Source organism: Heterocephalus glaber, unplaced genomic scaffold, assembly GCF_053883595.1.
Source record: "Heterocephalus glaber isolate CG9 unplaced genomic scaffold, H.glaber_assembly_v1.0 deba00001571, whole genome shotgun sequence".
Classification (NCBI taxonomy): domain Eukaryota; kingdom Metazoa; phylum Chordata; class Mammalia; order Rodentia; family Bathyergidae; genus Heterocephalus; species Heterocephalus glaber.
Genome location: NW_028258356.1, coordinates 5658362 through 5676194, shown reverse-complemented (window position 1 = coordinate 5676194; position 17833 = coordinate 5658362). Strand labels below are relative to the sequence as shown.

General features: G+C 35.7%; 1 pseudogene; it reads left to right on the top strand.

Annotated features, from left to right (window-relative positions):
• The first annotated feature begins 9794 nt into the window (after positions 1–9794).
• On the top strand, positions 9795–11551 carry LOC101721583 (oxysterol-binding protein-related protein 10 pseudogene; annotated as a pseudogene).
• The last annotated feature ends 6282 nt before the right edge of the window (positions 11552–17833 follow it).

Genomic DNA, 17833 nt, shown 5'->3' with positions numbered 1-17833 from the left:
AAAGGAGAAGTCTGAAATCAGATAAGCCTTAGTTTATTAGTGAAAGTGTCGATTAAAGAACATGTTGTACTATCAACAAGAAATCATGAGTGCATTAGTGCATAGTTGAGAAGGAAAATTATTTAGCTTAAGAGGATTAAAAATCCCCTGTTCCTAGTAAAAAATAATTCAGCCACAGAACAAAATAAATTCAATAATATTTGAGAGTTTTGTGAACAAAATAGAAGGAGAGAAATGGCAATGTGATGATGCATGCAAAGCTTTGTCCTAAGAGCTTCTGAAAAATAATCTATGTTTCCAAAGGGTATCACATTGGGGACAAAAACAAATCCTGTTAAACCCTGGTGGCTAAACTTTTGTTTTGCATTGATTTTTGTATATCTTCCTTTTTCTTAAGAATTCCACATCATTTATTAAAATTGTGACATAATGATAATTGATACAGTTTTGTGCTAAAAATAAATTGTACAAACATTATGTTCACTTATCTTTGATTTTGTTGGTTTTGTGTGGGTCATTTATGCATCAGTGTTCAAAACAGTTTCATTTACTATATTCTCATGTGTTACACACAAAGTCTATAGATGTTTCACCAGGGGACAACAAATCAATAATGACCCAAAAGAGAAAAGAAGGAAGTTTATTGTTCTTTCCTCCCCTTGATGATGTAGACTTTCCCAATTTTGCCCATGTGAAAACAGAATTAATGATTTATCTCTACCTCAAAATTGTTCTGAACTTTTAGTAATTTAAAAATAATATGAAAATATGTTAACATTTTAAAGCTTTTTGCACATGGGAATATCCAGTAATTTTTAATTAATTATATTATCATGAGTTGGCATGCCTTATTTTGGATAGGTAATTAAAAAATGGGCAATTATTAAAGAAATAGTGGGAAAAGGCTGAAGCACAGAATTGGGTTAAACTTATGTCAAAATTTGCATCAAAAGCTAAGAATTTAAAAAATTATTTGTTTTATCCAATAGTCATTACTAGCATTTAACAGACAGCAAGCAGCAGGATGATATTTCAATTTCACTCCTCATAATCCCTTAACTGCATCTTTTATTTCTGATGGCTATATAGTGTGAATTTGTCTCTGATACTGTAATCGATGTTGCTGGTCAAATCACCTGCAAATATGGATGTACCTTTATATCCTCTCAGCATCAACAAAGGAAAAAGAGCCACTGTGAGAGAAGATACGGAAATTGAAGAAAAATTTCAAACTTCAGTGGATTTCTGACTAAAAAATAATGACTTCAAAATAAAGAATAATAAATATATGTTCAGACAAGTATTTGATAAACCTATGGATTTTCTTTTGTATTTATTATTCAATATTTGCAGTATTATATGTATGTCAGTGTGAATATTAATTATTCATGTGAAATGTAAGTCCAGATTATTGTCAAAATTTCAAAAATAAATTCCTGATATTATCTTATTTTATTTGCCAATTACTGACAAAATAAAATATAAAAATTGTTATGACTACTACTTCCTTGTCATTTCATCAATCTGATACCATTATCTTTAGTGGTACTCTTGTCTCAGGTCTTTATCTTTTCTATAATTACATCTATTAAATCTGAATAAAATTTAAAATAGAAAGATATATTTTCTGTTGACCCAAAAGTTCAGAGAAATATGAGTATATTTTAAAATCTTTTTACATTCTTTATATATTTTTCACATTTCTCATATGACTACATATTTGAGATAAATTAATTAATACAATATTTAAATTTGTTTATAGTAAGATCAACAAAGTAAACTCATATTTCTGGGGATTATCCTTCATAGTACTACAACAAATGAAACATTAATCTTCCAATAGATGTATTTTTCTAATATATTAAGCCAATGACTGAAAGATATATGTTATGAATATAACAATGTAAAACAAGGATTTCATGAAAATCACAAATCTGAGGAGTGTGTCGTATAATTTTGATCTGCTGTAATAGCACTGGCAAGACAAATTTTGATGTTTCTCCATAGTTGAGGTCAATTTATAAATTTAACTAGGTCTATATATCATTTAACAGAGTATCCGTTACATTTGCAATGATAAATAAATATGACTTCCCACTCTATTTGTTCTATGTTGACTTAGACACTCTTTAATTAAATATGCCCTCTATTTTAAGTTCAAAAATATAGGGCTGGGGATTTAGCTCAGTGGTTCTGGTGCCTGCTTTGCAAGCGCGAGGTTCCAAGTTCGATCCCCAGTACTAATAAAAATTTAAAAAAAAAAAAAATATATATATATATATACACACACACACACATACACACTCACATCACATATATTTCAGGGCCTTTTCTAAAAATTTCATTTGTGACTATTACATTTTAATGATCCCTTAGCCCCATGTGTTTAAAATGTATTTTTAAAATTAATTTTATTGGTACAATTTAAATATACATAATGATCTCATTCAGGAAAGGGAATTTGTACCTGTACATGGTATAATTTGATTCTTCTTTTTCACCCAATCCCCTCCTCTCCCTTCAATCTCCTTCCTCTCTTATTTACAAAAGTTTTGTTTCCATTTTTTCCTTCTTTTTTTCAATTTTTTCCTTTTCCAATCCCTTTTCCCTCCTCCACCGTCACAGTTTCCTTTTCCTTTTGAATAGAATTTCCTGAAAGATCCAAAACATTGTGATATAATCTCACAGAGCAAAAGGAAATTTTGTTTCTTCCTTTTAACTGTGTAAGTTTATGCAAATTCTGTCTTGATTTCATACAAAGTTGAAGGTATTAGGAATGCTTTTCTATTTCCTCAACAGAATCATGTCAAGACTTTTACAAGAGTTAAAACTATTTTATAATAATCAAGAGGGTTATATTTAGGGCTTAGAGGGAAAGAAGGAATAAGATAAATTGGAAATAAGATAAGAGTAAAAACAAGATGGTCCTATCCTATATCTAGATGTTTCTAAGTTATTGCATTCGAAAAAGTCTTGCTAATTTTGAAATATATAACTTTTGAGATGTACACCATGATCTTGATCAGGAAGTTTGAATTCTGAGAATGGATAGGTGTGAGTTAAAAAAAAAGATATTAAAATTAAAACTGCTTGAGTTTAGAATTAAGAAGGATGGGAACTGCATTTTGGTTAATCACTTGATGTACAACTTCTAATTATATGAGAATTAAAATGAGAATAAGAGCTTTAGTTAGCAGTGTGATCCCCACCTTAATGTTTGCCCAGTAATCTGAAAGAAGAGGGTCCAATGCTTATGCTTTCTCTTCCTTTATTGCCATTGCAGGTAGCGTTTTCTGGGGCTGGAAGATTATAGCCTCACAGAGGGACATGAGGATCCATATTTAAACAGATGCATATATTGACTCCTTTAACCATAAACAAGAGTACAAATGGAAAGATATACCAGGAGGAGAGTTGTGAGAGATAGAAAGTGAGTCTATGTCCTGACTGCCTGATCCTATGGCAGACTGAGGTGGAATAAAAGAAGTAGTACAGAATTGTTCTGCCAATAGAGGAAACTGCATTTCAAAGAATATAGAGAATTTTGGATCACTAAATATGATAATTCATTTTAATAATTTCATATTTTTGAAGAAAATATTTCTTTGTATTCAATAGATATATAATTGAGAATTGACAGAGTGTGATACTTTCCTCATTGGACTAATCTATAGAAAGCATTACCATAATAAATTTCACATACACTGGTCATCATATTCTTGCACATTTTTACAACTTAAATTTATGAATAGTGAAATTATATTATGTAAATTAAATGTTATTAAAGTTATAAAATTGTACAAGAAATAAAAATTACTTCCTGATCCTGGAAATAGATGACTTAATACTCCGTATTAATTCACAAAAATTGACTAAATAATGAAGTAATTATCAATTTACTATTCTATGAAATATAAAACTCTACTAAATATAAAATTTTAAGGCTAGAAAGTTAATTATCACTTAATATCTTCTTTTTCAGAGAGAGTATAGCACTTCAATATATTGAATTGGTACACATGTTAGAAAAATGGTGATCATTAGAACTTAATTTAAATATTGAGTCACATTACATAAGAAAAATTATTTATAAACTAATTAGTCTCACATTATTTTCAAACACTTGACATATCCTTCAAAATGATGTAGAGCATGTTGAAAGGGGGCTCTAAAATGGAGTGCAAGCTTACAGAAGTAAAAATCACCAGGTAAGTTTTCGTCAACCAAAGGATATATTTGACGCAGTCAATGTGAGATAAGATTTTTTTTTTCATATCAAGGATTGAACTCAGGACCTTGTACTTGTGAGGCAGGCGGCAGAACTACTGAGCTAAATCCCTGGCAGAGATAGGATTTTTAAAAAAGCTTTCACTTATCAGATCCATCAAGAATAAAATTTAAAGGTTTTATTGCCTTCATTAGTTTTCTTTCCTTCCAAATCTTAAGAATTTGCTTTCAATATCATTCATCAGAATCATCTGTGGAGGAAAGGTCACAGATCTAATTCTTCATTCAGGCACAGAGGACATTAACATCTAATATACAATGTGAAATATCATATATAATAATTAGGATATAATTACATTCATGTATTTCCTCATGGATGTCTTCAGGCACTAGCTGTTCTAACACTTCAAGAAATCACAGTGGATGTGGTTCCTATGGTTACCGAGAGGGGTGCATTCATGGAGATAGCTCAAAATTATAAAAGGAGTAAGAAACTAAGCCAGAATTGCCGTCCTGTCTGATAAAATCACTCTGCTCATCAGTATTTCCGTTATTCTGATTCTAACTAGAGACAAAGCAATTAATGAAATACTTTACATAAAGAATCAGTTTAATTAATTTTCTGTTTACTTTAATTCTATTGCTGCAACTCTAGATTCCTGATAAAAATTATACATAATGAAGGACTTTGAAAAAGAAAAGAAGACTCTTATTTTAATAGAATGGCATTTATAAAGAACTGCTTCCTCAAACATCGCTAAATTAATAATAAAAGAGTATAGGCAAACTCAACTTGTGTTTAAAATAACACTCAGGTGGGAAATAGCCATGTTGTCTGCACACTGATAGGTTTATTTAACTGAACATGGGCCTAAACCTTTTTATTTTTATTGTATTGTTTTTATAATGACTTACTTAAAATAACACCATTATACTGACAAAAACATTTGCCAAAAGAGAGACAGAGAGAGAAAGGAATTACATTTGCTATAAAATGAAGTAAAATAAAATTAGTGGATGAAATAAAGTTTGTAGAAAGTTATTAATATCATTTGAGAGGAAACTCTAATTTTTGTATTGATACCTTAAATCTTTCCCTTTTACTGTTTAATTCTTTGCATGAAAAAGACGTTTGTTTAGTGCACCTAAATATTCTCTTACTTTGATATAGGAAGCAGCAATATTTGGTGTACTAAATCTTGCCAACCTTTACATATGTTTTTTATTTATAAAAGCTAACCATCATATTTACTTTTCTAATTAAAAGTAAGTTATTGTATCATTTTATCTAGATTTTTTTGTTTCTAAAATCCATATTGAGGCTTATGGAAAATACCAAAGTTTTTCCAACTCATGTATTATTAAATGCTTCTGACATTAAATGTCTTAGAGTATTTCTTGTTTTCTTTAGTCCAGAAAGCTTGGCTTCCTGGTTGCCAGAGCTGAGAGAAATAAAGAAAAATATATTTTATGCAGATTTTCTAATTAAGGAAAGGGAATCGAAAGACATTCATTTGAACCCTCTATCATATATTCTGACATGTTTTTCAACTGAATAAGGTATAATTATCTGTGTATGTCAGCAAATACCCAGTGGTATATTTGAAAGGAACATCTATTAAAGAGCAAACTCCCCCATTTTCCTTGGAAGACTCTAAAATAATTAAGTTAGTAAATCATCACCTAGTCAGGATATCAGGTTCCCATAGTTACTCTCCTTGGTCTTTACCTTAATTATGATCTGTCCTGATCTCTGACTATAAAATGTACTGACACGCATGTGTCTTTTTTGTAGACTGGAGGTAACTTACACACTATTCATGATTTGATATTTTTATTCTAACTCTCTATGCTTTTTTGACAGATACATCCAGACAGAGATATGTGGCACGGCCTGTAACATCCTGGGGCTAAGCTATTTATATCCATTTCTGATTGTTCAGTAGCTATCAGAGCAGTATTTCCAATTGAGTGGTTAATCAGTGCCTACTCTGAAGATAAGCATGATTAAACCAAATGTGTATTTTGGTTTAAGTACAGATATGCAGAACAGACCATCTTTCAAATATTATAGACACATGCCCATACACGCAAGCACCTAAGAACAATATTTAATAACACATTTTACCTTACCTTTGAGGCCTCCTTGACCACAATTATGCTTTGAATAGTAAATTTAAAAGAACATAATATTTAAATTAGTACTTCCAACAAAGACCAATGTAATAATTTCAATTACCTCCTACAAGGACACAGTGGTAATGTGTACAAAGTCTTAAACACAGCAGGCACTGAGGGATTGTGCCCACTGACAGTGCTAGTGCAAGTATTAGCATGTTATCAGACTACCAGGTGCAGAACAAGGTTTCATGCCAAAAATTCCTCCAGTAGGGAAGAAAGACTGCTCTGTGATTGAGCGCATACCCAGGCTAAGTATACTGTTCAGGAAAGCAAATTTGTAGAGGTTGCCTCTAGTTGTCAGTCATTCAGAGCTAGGTCTTCTGCTGAGGGTGAAGGGTCTCTAATAAGTATTCTTAGCATGCTCAGGCCTCCCCTGGATATCATCATGTTATATCTTACATGTTCTGTGATCTTAGTTTCATTTTTTCCTTAGGAAAAGATAACCAAAAACTTTATCCATGAAATACAAGTGGTCAATTACAAATGTTCTACTACTTTTATTTTTTATTCCTTCATTAATCTAAAAATGGGGAAAATGAATGATGGGCCAGGGTCTCAGAAATCTGTTTAGGGTACTTCAAAATATGAAAAAAAAATGATTCCTTGTTTTTAACATGGAAAAATAGAAGTATTAATAAAAATACAATATTGACACAAAATTTACAATGGAAATAAGGCCATAACTTTTATTTTGCAACATTATAACAAGCCACACTACAGTTTCTATCATTAAAAAATCATCATATCACCAGGGATTTAGCTCAGTGGTTCTCCCGCCTGCCTCACAGGAGCAAGAACCCAAGTTTGATCCCCGGTACCAAAAAAAAAAAAAAAATCATCATATATGCTTGCATAACTCTCATAATCAATCAATGAGCTACCTAGGGAAATATTTATTTTCTCCATTTTATACACAAGACAACTAATCTTGAGTAGAGAAGTGATTTACCAGGTCTCACATTTATGTAAGCAATAGATTTAAGGCAAGACTCCTTAATAAAACTAAATAAAACTTAATATTTATATACTTCAACTTTCAGGTTCATTGATGAAACTCTTATAAATAAAAGTTTAGAAATGTCAATGTTCAGATGGTAAATACATGTGTAGATATGAATAAAAATGTACCATGTAATCTGTGGTCGATACAGGATTAGTTATAAACATTCTTTTATTTCCTCTTTTATTTGTTATAACTGAGTCATAATGATGTCCATAAAGTTGTTAAAAAAAGTGGAGTATATTATTTTAGATTTATTGTTTGGGGCAACTAATCTGTTTTCAACGTAACACACCCCATCTCTAATGGAATATAAGTAAAGCTATAAAAACAAAAAAACTGCCAAAAAAGATATGCAGGTGAATGGTTTAAAGAACTCAGTGGTCTGTTCCATTTGCTGAGATAGAAAACACTTGGTCCAGATAGTTTTGGACACATCCGAAGGAAGGGATTCAATGGCTGTATTTTTCAGGCATTATATTTGATAATGCAACTCAACCTGAAAGTATATATACCAATACATTGGTCACACTAGTCTGAACTTCAAGAGACCTGGTAGAAGCTGCAGATTTGGGGATTACAAACATATATAAATGAATCCATCCACATGTAAAATAGATAGAAAAATGAGAATTTGGCTTGAAAACACTCCCACATCTTTAAATAATGAGAAAGAGGAGGCAACACATGGACAGAAAGAAGAGGTGTTAATTGAAAATCCTGAGAATGTGGCTAAAAACATGAAAAGAACTTATTTCAAATACACTGAATTCTGGCACTAAATGACTGAGACAAGTGATACACGAAACTATTTTATAGGCCTGGTAAAAAAAATTATTTTGGGAAGGATTTATATCAGCCAAGATTTGAACAGTGATATAGAACCACTGGTGTAAATAAATATACAGTTTATTTTAGGGATTTGACCTTTAAAATATGTGGGAACTCATTTTGATTTCCAAGTCTAGAGCTGTTATCGAAAGTCAGAAGATTAGTTAGTTGGTAAGAGAAGATTGACATTAAAGTGGAGAATCAAGGAAAAACTGAAATCTGTAAGAATGGATGAACAAACACCATGAGTGTGGAATGATACGTACCAATACTGGTCTCTCAGCACTTCTAAGCCTCAAAGATTGATGATGGGTGTGCTGTGAGAACAAATGATGATTTTGATTTTGCATTTTTTGGTCAACAAGCTGAGTGTAATTTTCTAGGCTAAGAATATACTTGACTGAGAAGTCTGAGATCTTGAAGCCCTAAATGCTCTTGAGTTACTGTCAGTCTGGACACTCTCTACATTGAACAGATGAGCCTCTGCTAAAGAAAAACCTTTATGAGCTACAGCAACGCTTCATCCCCTGCTCTGTCCTTTCTATACGAAAGTGAACATGACTTTATTTCTACTGTGTAAGTCCCAGGTAGGGTAATAATTCCCATTTAGCTGGCTTGACACAATGCAAAATCTTCTGTGTTGAAGAGTGAGTGGCAGATGAATAGGCATATGCTGTTCTTCCAAGAGTTTTGGTGAAAATGAATAAAAATGTCAATGTTTATTTTTTGTTTGTTTTTTGATATATGTTAGTTGTCTAAGACAATAGATCATTAAATAATGTCACTCTATATACCTTGGTAGATGTTGAGTAATGAATCATCAGAAATGGAGAGATTCATTCTGTGGGAGAGACAGAGAGGATAGGGCCAAAATTGTCAAAGCCCTTGAAAAGGTGAGATGAATAAATGTCTTTAACATTCTCAGTCTAGGGTATTTCTTCTCAGTCTGTGTTGTTGTTGTTGTTATGTATTTCTAATGTAATTTGGTGGTTCACAGTGCAGAGTCTAGGACAGATTGTCTGGCTATAAATCCTGACCCTATATTTAACAGTTGTGTAGCAGAGAGCAAGAATATATCTGCTGCACATATTTCTTTTAAAAATTACAGGGCCAAGGCCTCTGACTGCTGAGTCACACCTCTTCTATGCTGCCACTAATGAAACAAGAGGACTCACTGAGGCCAGGGATAGTGGTGCTTACTGCCTGGCCCTGTTGGGTGTTTGGGGGCAGAGCTGAGCCATGGGGCCAATTATGCCTAGGACTATATCTCCCGGCCTCCACATGCAGCTTCTCATCTCGGTCTTCAAGGAGTGCACTAGCAGGAGACACCCACCGCCTTTACCCTAGGACTTTACCCAGTAGCAGGATCTTTTTCAGTAACTTGATGTTTTTTCAGACTTAAAGCAGAGACCTGAATCAGAACTCAGCCCATCTCAAGGATCCACAGGTACTTTGTGCTGGATTTTGAGGCTGGCATCCTGCAGTATTTTGTGAATGAGCAAAGCAAACTCCAGAAGCCTCGAGGAGCCCTGTCTTTGTTCTGAGCCATAGTGTCCCTGAGCGACGAAGCTCCTCACATGCTGGTCGTGTACTCTGCTAGTGGAGAGATGTATAAACTGAGAGCTGCTGATGCAAAAGAGAAACAGTTTTGGGTGACTCAGCTCCGAGCTTATGCTAAATACCACATGGAAACAAATTAGAAGATGATGAACCAGGTGGAAGGGCAGCAGAAGAACCTAGTGCACGCCATCGAGTCCCTGCCAGGTTCCAGTCCCCTCACTGCCTTGGACCAGGACCTGGTGCTCCTGAAAGCTACCTCTGCCGCTACCCTCACCTGCCTTGGGGAGTTCCTCAGTTTGCTCCAGCAGTGTGCACCAGGGGGTGGCCCTCAGCCACAAGCTGGGGGCCTCAGAAAACATCCTGGGATGGCATGGGTCCAAGTCACATTCCACAGAGCAGCTGAAAAATGGGACACTTGGCTCTTTACCATCAGCCTGTGCCAACGTAACCTGGCCAATTTTACCAAATTCCACTGAGGATCAACAATCCTTACAGCCAGAGCCAGAGCCAAACTCAGGCCCTGAACTGGTTTTGTCCGAAGATGAGAAAACTGACAATGAAAGTAAAGAAAAGACAGAATTGGGTGTCATGGAGGATCAGCGTAGTGTAATTCTTCATCTCATCTCACAGCTCAAACTTGGAATGGATTTGACCAAGGTGGTGCTCCCCACATTTATTCTGGAGAAGCGATCCTTGCTGGAGATATATGCAGACTTTATGGCACACCCTGACCTGCTGCTGGCCATCACTGCTGGGGCCACACCTGAAGAGAAAGTCATTTGCTTCCTGGAGTATTATCTCACAGCCTTCCACAAGGGCCAAAAGGGGGCTTTGGCCAAGAAGCTCTACAACCCCTTCATTGGCGAGACATTTCATTGCTCCTGGGAGGTTACCAAGGACAGGGTCAAGCCAGAGGACTGCTCCACCCTCTTCTGCTGGCTGTCATGAACACCCGGTGGATGATGACCCTTCCAAAAGCTACAAGCTACGGTTTGTAACTGAGCAAGTGTCCCACCACCCTCCCATCTCCTGCCTTTACTGTGAGTGCAAGAAGAGACTGTGTGTTGACACTCATGTATGGACCAAAAGCAAGTTCATGGGCATGTCTGTGGGGGTCTCTATGATTGGGGAAGGTGTGCTGAAGCTCCTGGAGCATGGGGAGGAGTATGTCTTCACCCTGCCCAGTGCCTATGCCTGGTCCATCCTCACCATTCCATGGGTGGAGCTCAGAGGAAAAATCAGCATCAACTGCACCAAGACCAGGTACTCAGCAATGGTGACATTCCACACAAAGCCCTTCTATGGAGGGAAAGTCCACAGGGTCACAGCTGAAGTAAAGCACAGTCCAACCAACACTATTGTCTGTAAAGTCTATGGGGAGTGGAACAGTATCTTGGAGTTCACCTATAGCAACAGAGAAACCAAAGTCATCGACACAACCACACTGCCCGTGTACCCGAAGAACATCAGACCTCTGGAGAAGCAAGGGCCCATGGAGTCCAGGAATCTCTGGCAGATGGTGACCTGATATTTAGGCCTAGGGGACATCGATGCAACCACTGAGCAGAAGCGACGGCTGGAAGAAAAGCCGGGGATAGAGGAACGGAAGCGGGAGAGCCCCTGCACACCTTGGCAACCGAAATATTTAATCCAGGGGGGTGATGGCTGGGTATACTTCAACCCCCTCTGGAAGGCACACTGATGGTGTGATGGTGTGGAGCTTTCCCAAAGAGCCCTGTTTTTGTAGGAATTAAAGTGGAACAGTATCAAGGTTCTGTTGGCATTTAGCAAGAATTCCTGTTATCATCTAGGAAATGGTTTCAGAGAAATTACATACTGTGAAAGATGGACCCCAAACTCTGCTAGAGGATTGAATTTATTCAAGAGCCATTTGGGGCATGTGTGACATTGTATATGTTCACATGTGCACTATGTACCCATCTATTGAGTATTACTATACATGTAAATACTGAATTCACCAAGCTTTAAGGGGATAATCATGAACTCCTTTTTATCAATGAGGTTTGAAGTTTTCTATTTTTCACTTTGCCAAAAAGTGTTTTGCACTTAAAAGATATTTTCACTCAGTCTACTCCTGTCAAGATAAGGATTGAATTGGCATGGCTCAGTTGACATCCCTATAGCAAAAAGTGGCTCACTGCTGGTAGAAGTGCGAGTGGCAATAATTTCATAATTATTTTGATTTTCACCTGCCTCTTCATTTTGGTGTTTTGTTTGTCTACACCTAAGAAAGATAAACTCCTCTCATGTTGGATGACAAGTGTGGTTAGGAAGCTGATGGAGATTAGTGCCAGAGCCTTCCAGGATGGAACTCCCCTAGGAGAACCTAGAGTCAGGCTCCACTGGGACTTTTCTTCCATCTTTCTGATGATTTCTCATGCACAAAGCATCAGTCATATAGTTTTCAAAAGCTGCTCCCTTTACAACAGAAAACAAAATCATATATTGATTTCACTACTTTTATAATGAGAAAAAGGGCTTTAGAAATTAAATACATGCATGCATATAAAACATGTACAACCACCACCTCAATCTTATATTTAGTTTGGGAAAAGGAAATTTCCTGTGGATTTTTGTTCTTAAGTGCACCTCTATGGTTTGACCCAAACTCTGCAAGAAAGTCACTGTGATTAAAACATAATATCATGCCTGTATAAGTGTTCTATGGTTTCAGTTGAATTTCAGCCCTCAGCCTTTACAAATGAGGTCAAAGACATGACCAAAACAAATAACAAGGAAAAAATGATTTGGTTTTTGCTGAATGCTTAATTTATTTTTTATTGTGCCACTCCAATGGTATTTATAAAATCTAGTAGCATGAATGCTTCTCTGTAGTAATTCTAATTTTGTATCTTTTGTCTGCTTTCTTAAAACCAGTTGTTCACACTTTGTAGATATTAGACAAATATATTTCAATTAAATACTACACCTAAAAAAAATGACAGTGCCAATAATAGCAAGCGATAGGGCCACTGTGAGGAAAAATAATGATACCCAGCTCTGCGTTATCCATAAATATTAAATAAGTTAATATGTAGAAGTCACATAGAAGATTATGGACACATAGTAAATACCCTGTGTTATGGTCTGGGTCTAGCTGTCCCCCCAAAGTCTCATATGATCATGAAGCTGGAATTGCTTCATGATGCAGTGCTAGGCTCAAGGGCACTAGGATTAAGGGTGTGAGTGCTACCCACCCTAAATAGCCTGAATAAGATAAAAGGGGCAGGGCAACACAGTTAAATTGTCTTATCTTTGCTGCCTTGTGCATGCCATATTGTTTTTCCTCTGCGACTGCTGGTTTGCCATCCCAGGCTCAGATCTAGCCAATTATGGACTGAAACCTCTATGATCTGTAAGCCTAATAAACCCCTTCCCCTCTAACTTTGGGTACTGGGTATTTTGTCTCAGGAATGAGAGAAAAGTAACTAACACAGGAATATGGTACCAGAGAAATGGGGTATGAACCCCCACAGACATAGAATGGGTATTTGCTGTAGTGTTGCCTGGCCATGTTGCTTAAGCTTAAAAGCCTGGGGAATCAGTTTGGAAAGGTTTGGAGAGACTGACCAAAGAGGCAGCCCTGGTATGCTCTAAACTATATGGCAGACTCTGGTCAGAGCCCAGAAAATCAAAGTACTGCTGCCAGTTGGGATGAGGCTTGAGAGGCCTCTGTTGGGGTCTGTATTGACTGCTGGATCCCAGAAAGTGTATGTTGTGCTTCGGTAAGAAGCAAGTCTGCATTTTGCTTGTGTTTGGGAACATTGCCTGGGTGGCAGAAAAAATTTCAATGCAGTAAATATTATTTTTGAGCTGGTAGCATGGTTACTGTTCAGAGATTTTGACCTGATCTCTGTTGAAACTTAAGAGCAGAGAGCCAGCATGGTGTTTGAAGTGTTTGGCCAGAGGAGAGGCTCCAGTAGAGCAATGGACTGCAAGGATAAAACAGGAAAAATGGTTGAGAAGAAACAGGACAATGGAAAAGTGATCTGAGATCTTTTAGCTGAAGGGAAGAATGTATTTGGGATGCAGGAGATTCCTTGGGACATCTTTCAGTGTTGCTGCAGTTATTGTCAAAATTAATGGGAAGCAAAGATTGTGATTTTAATAGTTCTCTCCTATTGTGATTTTCATGTAGTGTATGTTGATGTATGTAAGACTGTTTTTAAGCATTGTTAAATTATGTATATAAATGGAAACTCAAAGAGTTTTAAAATTTGAAGCCATAATGGAAATGAATGCAGTGAGAATATGTAATTGTTATATTAATGTAAATCTGAAGAGATAAAGATATGTTAACTTTTCACAAATCTGCCACTAGAGACTATGGTTTAAGAAAATGTTTCTGGTTATCAAGTTGACCATGGGTGGATTGTGGTGGATTAACTAATGGTCAGCTTGTAGCACACAGCTGACCTGAATCAGCCTGGTCTGGGCATGGAGGATCCACCTGAGGATTGTTACCAATAGCCATAAAAAGAGAACTGGAGGGGAAGATCTTGGCCTGTTGATTTTCTAGGAGAAGCTTGCTGAGGATGGTTTTCCTGATGCAAACTAGGCTGTTTTGGAGGAGGAGCAGGGACCTTGCTGTCCCTGGAAATGGCTGCTGTTCTCCTCAGGGGAGCTCTTATCTTCACTGTGAGCATCATATCCTGGCTCCAATGTGGACCCCTCATCTTGATGGCACAAATCCTTCATCTCACTGGTGTAGGTTTTCTGGATTCCACCACTGGCCTTTGGGCCTTTCCAGTGCAGATCCTCAATATGGACAAGCACGAGACATTGCCATGGGCTCTAGGCCACTGTCTGCACTCATAGAGGACATTGCCTTGGACTCTAAGCCTTTAGCTGGACTTGCGTGGGAAATCGCTGGGATCCAGGGCCTCAGCTGGGTTCCTTGGGCCCCTAGTGTGTGGTTGCACACATCTCTTGCACTTCTTTGCATCTGACTTTTTGGGTAATTATCATAAAATAATCCTATAAATTATGTGTCCTTTATTTAATGTATTCCCTAGTCAAAACCCTGACTGCAACACCCTGCTACTTTTTAAACATCTGAGTGCTTTAAAATATATTTGTGTTCATTTTGTTTAACATTCTAATGTTAGGATTTCTACTTATTATTTAAAACTCTTTACAAATAATTATGTTAATATTTCATAATATTTTAATGTATAGTCCACACAAAAATATACTTAACCTTTTATTTTTCCCCATTATGGGCATTCAGAAAATCAATTGTAAATTGAGAAAGCTTCAAACTAAAGAAAACCAGTTTTTGTTTGTTTGTTTTTACATAATTCTGCAGCAAATATCTTTAAAAAAATTATATCCATTTAAATTATTTCTGTAGATTGAACTACTAGATGTGGAATTAATGATTCTCAGCTCTCTTAATGTTGTCTTCTAAGTCATAAAGAAAGATCTAAAATTAAATTTTAACTTTTCTTTTAAAACAGTTTTCTTTGTTTATGAAATTACTAAAAGGTAGAGTAGAGGAATAGGGGAAGTGGGAGGGGTAGGGGAAAGGAAAGACGAGAAAAGAAAAAAATATGAGAAAAGGAAAAAATGCAAACAAAGTCTTTGTGAATAGGGAAAGGTGGAGGGGGTGAAGGCAGGGCAGCAGAATGGGGTAAAAAATAAGAACCAAGAAACATCATGTAAAGGTACAAGATCCCAATGATGAATGTAACTGTACTGTATATCTAAAATGTACCAATAAACAATAAAAAAATTCATTAGCAATGTATGTGTATCATTTATTTATAAACTCATGTTCAGCACTATCAAATACTAGAAAACCATCACTTTTTTAGCCATATCTCTGTTAAAATGAAGATTGACCTCTCTGCAGAAAAAGGTCTTCCATAGACCTTAAAATTATAATAATTACCATAATTTTCATATCATCTTAATATTTTTCATTCTTTTATATCTAATGTCTGCAATTATACATTTTATAATGAAAATTAACATGTATTAAGGTGTGCCAATATACCTAATTCTGAATTGTACCAATTACCAATTATCATTTTGAATATGTCACTTGTTACATTTCATGATTAAAACATATGGATAATTTCTTTGTACAGCAATTGCATTTGCTATCATAATAACTAGTGGCAAACCTGCCAAGATAATATTCCCACCTGTCTCCAGAAATGTAAGAACCTTTTTTGCATTACTAATTTGACAAAAGTTGATCTCATCTCATGTAATTCATCTACTGTTGATGCATTTGTTAATAATTATATGTTTTCAGGTGTTAATTATGATTTTATAATGTACATTTATTACAAATGTCCTTAAACATTTTCTGGATTAATGTCCACAAATCATAAATGTCCACTTAGTTGTTAAAAAATTGCGTTGTGAATAAAATAGAAAAGTATATACCTGCACAAGCATAGAAAGCATTTTATCCTATGTAAGAATACTCACTAATAATGCCATAATCATGGTTATTAAATGCTGCTCATTTTCTTTGCAGTCATGTCTTTGGAGTGGAAAGATAAGCTGTTCCTGAGAGACAGAGGCTAAATGGAAAATACAATCATTTTTTTTCTACCTTCAATCTGTAATTCACATCCATAAGTATGTACATTTCTAAAAGTATTCCCTTGTGGGCTCCTTGGAATTCCACTTTCCTCTTGTCTCTCTAAATTGTTCTTCTCTTTCTCTTTGTATTATCATAGTTACCAATTAGACACATAATTTTAGAATATCATATTAAATATCCCAAGTGTACTTTCTCCTTTAGTTCTCTAAATAACAGTATTGGGTATTTTATTACAGAAGGAGAGCTAACTCCCCCTGATTATGGTTTGGATCTAAAATAGCCCCCAAAAATGTCACGTTTAGAGGTTGGGCCTTGTTGGAATGGATGGGTCACTGGGATCATGACTTGAAAAGTTGTGTTCTAGTCCTTATATCTTCTCTTCTTAGTCTGCTTTCTAGCAACCATAATCTGAGTAGCTTTCCTCTGTCAGGCACTTCTACCATGGCACTTTTTCTTTGGAGCTAGGAGACTGTGCACACAACCCACTGAAATCCTGAGCCAAATTAACCTCTCCTCCTTTAAGTTGCAGTGTCAGGTATTTTGTCCCAGTAATGAGAAACTGACTAATACATTCCTCAAAGTAATAACATTAATAAGAGGCCAAAATACAAATTATATCCAAGGTGTGACCATTACCATTTTTCTTCTTCTTTTACTATCACTAGCTCCTTCTTGTCCACATAATAACTCAAGTTTTAGTAGGACCAAAGTTTCTGTCCTTGTCATCTACTCTTTTCACTTTGCATGGTCTCCTTCAGTAATTTCCTACTGATGACTTCAGATTCTATTGTAAGTTGGAGGCTTTCACATCTTCTTCTGATAAACCTAAATTCTATTTATTCATTTCATCAGCCTGATGAATACCTGTACCAGTATCTGTCACAAGAACCTCAGTATCACTGTATCTATTATAATTATGTAACTTGCTGCACTCTGTTATTTCTAGGCCAAACTGACCTTTACTTTGAATTTCCTACCTCCATGATTCCTTTAATACTTGAGAGATCAGTAAGTCCTTAAGAAGTTCCTATCCTCTTTTCTATTCTATAATTCAGTCATTCACAAAGACCTAATCACCCCAGCTCCTATAAATGTGAACTCATCTCCATTCACTATCATCACTGCTACTGCCATGTCATTTATCTTCAATATTTCCTTTATAGCTTTTCTTCACCTCAAGTCTATTAGTCAGGTAATCTCAGAGTGGGCTTTCAAAAAATACTTTACTAGAATTTCATTATATTCAAGAGAAAATTCTAATTTCTTAACTGGAGAACTAGGAAAATCAGTGGTACAATTCAATCTAAGTTCAAATTCTGAGAACTGGGGTATTCAGTGATGTAAATCTCAATGTCTAAAGGATCAAAACTGCAACCTCTGATGTCCAAAGGTTGAGGAGAAGAATGTCAAACCACCAGGAGAGAGAGAATGCATCCTTTCTCCTCCTATGTTCT